Here is a 6,957-nt window from a genome sequence, read left to right as displayed (position 1 = left end):
GGCATGATCGGAGCACTTTTCTGAGCTGTGAGCTCTTGGGAGGCAGTGATAGAGAAGGGAGGGGTGGCTTCTCTTTGGAAGAGCAGCACAATAACCTCTCATCTTCCAAGCCCCACCTGCCAGGGCCTCTCTTCCAGGAAGCCCTCCCTGCTCTCCCTCTCATTACACCCACACCCCCAGCCCAGGCACTTCTCTGGCTATTCCTGACCTACTCCCTTTAAAATGCCACCCTGTCCGCCCTTGTGTTTCCTGCTAGTCCATGGCCCAGACTATTGCTGAAACAGGCACCTGCCTACACACAGTATGTGGCTTTACCTGCCTGGCACATAGGTACTCAGGAAGTATTGGTTGTGCCCCAGCTTGGCAACACTGCTGGGTGACCTTGTGAATGTTACTTAACCTCTCTGGGCACCCCCCAATCCCACCTCAGAAATAAGAAAATTGGCCTGTGAGCCTCTAGGTGAGGTGACGTGGTCTGAACTGGTATTGATGGGACCTCTGCGTTCCCTGGCCTGCTCAGCCCCTGGCACCACAGATGGGTCTGTTCTACATGTTGTCCTCCCTGACTAACACCACAGTAGCTTTCGGGATCCAAGTTCAGGGCAGGTGAGAGATTGGGCACCAGTGCACCTGGGTCAAGTCATGCCTCTGACATGTCTTCACTCTGTGACTTCAGAGAGTATGAGCCACCGTCTCCTTGCCTGTAAAACAAGAATCCTCTCCCTCTTCCCCACCTTGCCGCTGGCTCAGGCTTTGAGGGAGGCAAGTGTGGGGACTGAGTGCAGTGCAGACCCCACCCAGCTGGTTGGCTGGTTCGGATGGTGCCAGGGCCCCCAAGGAGCTCCCAGCCTGTTGGGGGAGCGGGCTGAGCCTGACACAACACCCTGGGGCGAAGGGTCAGCATGGACCAGGGCTTCCACATAGGACCTGGAAGTTGACATACTAGTCGGATTTGGAACTGGGAGGAGAACACTGCAGGAAGAAGCAAAGGCCCTGGGGCGGGGCTGATTTAGTTCAGACTGCAGAGATGGGGGCAGGGCTACACTGCACAGGCCCGGAGGGCTGTGGAGAGGGTCTAGAGTCTTTGCTGAGGGTGCTGGGCAGTGAGGGGAGGGTTTGGAGCTGGAGAAGCAGGTGATGGGTTTCTATTCATAAAAAACCCCTGTAGCTTGGGGTTAACCTCCTAAAGCTGCTCTCTGTGCACCTGGAATGGCAGGGTTCTCACTGTAGAGATATCTGCGTGAGCGCATGTTTAACTTTTTTTTTTAATGCAAATTATTATTTTTTAAATATTTATTTATTTACTTTTAGAGAGAGGGGAAGTGGAGGAGAAAGAGGGAGAGAAACATCAACCAGTTGCCTCTCACACACCCTACAACCCAGGCATGTACCCTGACCTTTTTCAATTCCTGACCCAGGAATTGAACCAGCAACCTTTCGGTTCACAGACCCATGTTCAATACTCTGAGCCACACCAGCCAGGGCTCATGTTTAACTTAATATAGGTACAGACAGTTACGTGTGGGAATATTTATAGACTCGTAGATATACACAGGTTACTATACACACATACACGCCCCTGCTCTGCCAGTGGAGAGGGTGCAGAGCAGTGGAAACCCAGCAGCAACAAGCACCCCTCCTACCCTGGTCTCAGTTTCTGACCCCGTTCTCCGGTGAGAGGCACCCAGGCTGCTCCTGGGAGAAAAGGCTGGTTCTCAGCATGAGGCAGGAAATGGATAAGATGAGCTTGGAGCATCTTGTAGTGACAGAGTAAGGAAGTGCTGAAAAGAAAAAGGCCGGCAGTGTGATAGGGACATGACAGCCACTGAACAAGCTCCCAATGGCCAAAGCTGGAACAATCTGGGCAAGAGAATCAGTAAAATAGGCCCTGGCTGGTGTAGCTCAGTATATTGAGCGCGGGCCTGTGAACCAGACAGTCAAGGTTCGATTCCCAGTCAGGGCACATGCCTGGGTTGCAGGCCAGTTCCCAGCAGGGGAGGGAACACACAAGAGGCAACTGTACATTGATATTTCCCTCCCTCTCCCCTTCCCCTCTAAAGATAAATAAATAAAATCTAAAAGAAAAAAAAGAATCTAAATGTTAAAAAAAATCACTAAAATAGTATTGGATTATAACCCCAAGTGTAAAATAAATATACTGATATGAATAATTGAATAGATAAATAAAGGGGGGGAAAGAGACATATTTCCCAGGCAGAGGAATCCCGAATAGTTCCTGCAGATACTCCACCCTCAAGAAGGGGGAGAAGAACTCCTTACCCTTAGGTGTGGGCTGTAAATACTGACTTCCTCCCAAAGGGGACAGCTTGGAAAAGAGGAAGACAGCAGCTTTACAGAGGAGGACCTGACAGACACCACCTCAGCCAGGGGGTCAAGGCCAACATCACAGTGAAGAGCCATGTTGACAGCACACGCCCTGGTCTCTGTGTGATAAGAGCCCTTCATGTCTGTGGTTCCCCTCCCCCCACCCGTCGCCCCAGTCCAGCCGTGAGAGAAACATCACACACATCCCAAGTATGGCAATCATAATATATGAATATCAAATAAACATGTTGTACACCTTAAATTTTCACAGTTATATGTCAAATATATTTCAATATATATTTTTAAAATTTAAATTCTGGCCCATCCTACAAAACACCTGATCACCCTGGCTGGTGTGGCGCAGTTGGTTGGAGCATCAGACTGTAACCGAAGGGTGCGGTTTGATTCGCTGTCAGGGAATAGACCTACCTTGCAGGTTCGATCCCTCAATCTGGGCGAGTTCCATCCCCGGTCCCGCTGTGAGTGACCCCTGGCCCAGGCATGTACAGAAGGCGACTAATCAATGTTTCTGTCTCACATCGATGTTTCTCTCTCCCTTCCCCTGTCTTGAAGCAATGAAATAATGTCCTCGGATGAAGGGGAAAAAAACCACAAATACCTGATCGATTCTCAAAACTGTCAAGGCCATCAAAACCAAGAAATGCTTGCCCTGACTGGTGTGGCTCAGTGGTTCCAGCCAGGCTGTGAACCAAAGGGTCACTGGTTCAATTCCTAGCCAGGGCACATGCCTGGGTTGCGGGCCAGGCCCCCAGTGGGGGGCACTCGAAAGGCAACCATGCATTGATGTTTCTCTCCCTTTCTTTCTCCCTCCCTTGCCCTCTCTGGAAATGAATACATAAAATCTTTTTTAAAAAATAAGAATAAAATCTGTGTAACTGTCTCAGCCCTGAGGAGCCTAAGGAGACATGGCAACTAAAATATCACTTAGGAACCTGGGACAGAAAAAATCTACCAGGGAAAACTGAGGAAATCTGAATAAACTATGGACTTAGTTAATGTCTTGATATTGGTTTAGTAATTGTGACAAAGGTACTATGTTAATGCAAGAGGTTGATAACAGGGAAACGATGTGACATATGCAAGAACTTTCCACCCCATCTTCATGATAATACTGCAAAGTAAAAACTGCTCAAAATAAAACATTTATTTTTTAAAAGCTAGCTGCCACGGGGAACATGGATTGTCTGAGGCAGAAGTAACAAGAGTCCCAAGTACAAAATGAAGGCAGCATCCAGGCTGGAGAGTGCTGGGCCTGGCCCCGGGCCAGTTCCCAGCACAGGAACGTGGACAGATCTAGGGTGTTTCAGAGACAAGGGCCACAGGACCAATGTGGATGATGAAGGGAGAAGACTCAGGGACTCCCAGGTCTCTGGGGAGGCTGGTGGAGGAGCAGGCCAGGGGGCACACAGATCAGCAGGGTATTGAAGAGAACGGCTGCATGGGGTAGGGCAAGAGCTAACTCTCATTTTGGGGGGACCCAGTTGAGAGGGGCAGGAGCTTTCAGATTTGTGACTTGACAGCATTCTTGGGGATGGTTTTCCCCACCCCAGAGGCCAGACCATGGAGCTACTCTCAAACTACCGCTGACTTGCTAAGTGGCCTCCAGGCAAGTTCTTGCCCTCCCTAAGCCTCAGTTTCCTCACTGTAAAACGAGGATCAATAGTGTCCTGTTCACAGCTTGTGGAGAGCTTCAGATGAGCCCTGCTCAGTGCCTGGCACACAGTGGGCGCACAATAAATTGGTCGTCCCTTCTCCCTCCCACTGGGTCGCAGTTGGATGGAGCGGCGCCTGTGGCTTTAAATTATGCAGATAACCTGCAGGTGGTGGACCGGGCGGGTGGGGGGTTGAGATCAAAAGGAGCCTGACTCAGCCAATCAGTGCGCGGAGGTGGCTGAGCAGGACGCTTACATCGCCCAATGGCTGGCTGTGCCGACTCCCAGTCCGCCCTGCCTCTGGGTGCAGTCTGGCTGGTGTTGGTGGCGGGGGGGGGGGGGGGGGGGCTCTCGGCCACGCCCCGGAGGCGGAGCTACACAGGGCCTCGCAGCAGCAGTGCAGGGAGGGGCGGGGCGGGCTCGGATGTCAGCGACTGAGCCGCAGGTGGCGGCGGGCGCGGGGCTCGGCTGGAGCAAAGGAGGTGAGTGCTGTCTCCAGACTCCCACCAACCCCGCCTGCCCCTCGCAGACCCTCGTGCGCACGCACCGTGCCCCCCAGTCCTGGTAGCCACGGGGGCAAGGCGCGGCGAGGCTTGGGGAGATGGTGAACAGTGGTTCGGTGGGCTGCACCGTGGGCGCCCCGGCCTCCCTACCCCCCGTTGGTAATTAGGGGTCCGCGGTGGGAGATAGGGACCCCTGTCCTAGTCCCCATCTGCTGGCTTAGAGCCGTAGTGTACGAGGAGGCGGCTGAGACCCCTCCCCAAAATCCCTTTATTCTAAGCCTGGATTTGGTCTAGGTTCTGGGGCTGCAAAGATGGGGGCGCTGTTCCCCCTCCAGCCTGGGACCCAAGATAGCTGGAAGTGGAGGCCACCCCCAATTTTCCTCTTCCCAGCTGGGACCTGCAGACCCTCCTGGGACCGAAATGAGGAACCTCCTTCCCCTTTTCTCCACTGCGAACACTGCTCCAGTCCCGGTAGAGGAGCTGGGGGTCCCCTGGGCCACTCCTGTAGGCTGACTATCCTATGCCAGCCCCGCACCACAAAGATAGGATGGGGGGCCTTTCACTGACATCTTCAAGGACCCCAAGGTTGGAATTCTGAGGAGGGGATTAGTGTGGGGTTCCTTGCCTGGAGGGTCTGGCTGGCAAGGCCAGGCCTGGAAGGGCCTGGAGTAGACTTGGGAGTGGTCCCTTCCTCAGTGGGGGCTGGGCAGTGAGCATCTGTTCTCAGGGATTAAAATAAATCGAGGTAAATTAGGATCATGCTGGAGGCTGACTGTGAGTGGGGTGTGGAGGAGGGGTGGGTGGCCCCTCCATCTGCCTGGGATTTCAGGAGTCTTCTGCCCCAGTCACAGTGGGGACCAGGAGATGGTTCTGGATAGACTTGTTTCACTGGTGACCTTGGGCAAGTGACAGTGCCTCCCTGAGCTTCAGTTTTCTTTTCTGAAAATGGGGTTGGGGGCTTCGGAGTCTGTATTCTAGATTCTGAAAACCATCCACCTCCATCTTCTGCCAGATCTTGACCCCACCCTTTTTCTTAAGATGTTGGTGATTTTGGGGTGAGAGAGTAATGGATCTGAAGACCCCTCCACTCCCCCACATGCCTTGCTTGCCTCTGGGCCTCAGTTTACTACACTGCAAAATGGGTTGATAATCACACTCTGGCATTGTTGGAAAGGCTACTCTGCCTGACAGTAAATTATATCACCAGGTTGCAATGGCTGGAGCAGGGGAATCTACCACCCAGGTCTCACTGTGGTGCACACCTGGGGCACACCCTGACCCACATACTGTCACCCACGCCAGGGGCAAGACAGGGACTGGGCGGGGTCCCAGGTGGGAGGAGATGCCAGGCCAGCCTGTCCCCTTTCCCTTTGAAGTTCTGTTTCTGTAGTGGGCCCAGGAGTGAACACTGCTGGGATTCCAATGCCCCAGGTTCAAATCTGGCTCTCCTGTGTGTGACTTTGGCCCTTTGCTCCTTGGTGTGTTTTTCTGTGAAATGGGCCAAATCCTTTTCAGATCAAAGGAGAATGTGGGAGGATGGGAGTGCTGTAAATACAGACTTGATCATTATAATGCTAATTGCAATATTACTGATCATAAATGGGGTCACTGATGACTATGTGTGGAGATGAGAGGGGGCAGTCGGCGAGGGTGTCGCCTGCTGAGTCTCCAGCCTGACAGTCAGGTACAGTGCGCGCTCTGTGGGTGTTTGCCAAATAAAGTGATGGAGTGGGGCGGGGGCACTGGGAAGGACTGAAAAATTTCTGTGCAAGCTCAGATGCCTATTCAATGGCTCGGATCCTGTGTAACATAGGCCTGTCCTCGGTTCCCCCATTTGAAAACCAAGAGGAGGTACTGCTTCTAAGTGCCATTGTGAGAATCAAGCCAGAGTGTGTAAATGGCCATAGCTCTGGTGGCTGAACCTGGAGGGAAGAAGCATGTGACAGCTGGTTATTGAAAAAGTATGATCAAGAGGCTGGTCACTGGAAAGAAAAGAACCCCCCCAACTGGCCCCACTGAGGGTGAACTGGAATCGAGGGGGAGCAAAATGTCAGATACTGTTTTACAAAACTCAGGGGGCCCAGAGAGATCAGGGCATCCCAAGGTCACCTAGCAGGAGGCCAGGAGCAGGAGTCCAGCCTTCTTTGCTGACTGGGCTCCTATCTGGGGCCTGGTCTCATACTAGACCAGGTGCAGAGCTCCAAGTTTTGGGGAATTAGAGCTGGGGAGGTAGGATTCATCTCCAGGAGGTGTCAGGGCTCATGTCAGACACCCTCAGGGAGGACTCTGTTCCTTACTTCTAGCAGCCAGAAGATGGGGTCATCCTGTTCAGCTGAAAACCTGCTGTTTGACCTTGGGCAAGTCCCTGTCCATCTCTGGGCTCCTCGCTGGCATTACAGAGGCAGGGAGGCCCAGGCTCCGGCAAGTCTGAGTTCTCTGTCAGATGCAGCGACCGC

The sequence above is a fragment of the Artibeus jamaicensis genome, unplaced genomic scaffold (genome assembly GCF_021234435.1).
Source record: "Artibeus jamaicensis isolate MK-2021 breed Jamaican fruit bat unplaced genomic scaffold, CSHL_Jam_final contig_477, whole genome shotgun sequence".
Classification (NCBI taxonomy): domain Eukaryota; kingdom Metazoa; phylum Chordata; class Mammalia; order Chiroptera; family Phyllostomidae; genus Artibeus; species Artibeus jamaicensis.
The sequence above is the reverse complement of the archived record's forward strand: the minus strand, read 5'-3'. Positions refer to the sequence as shown.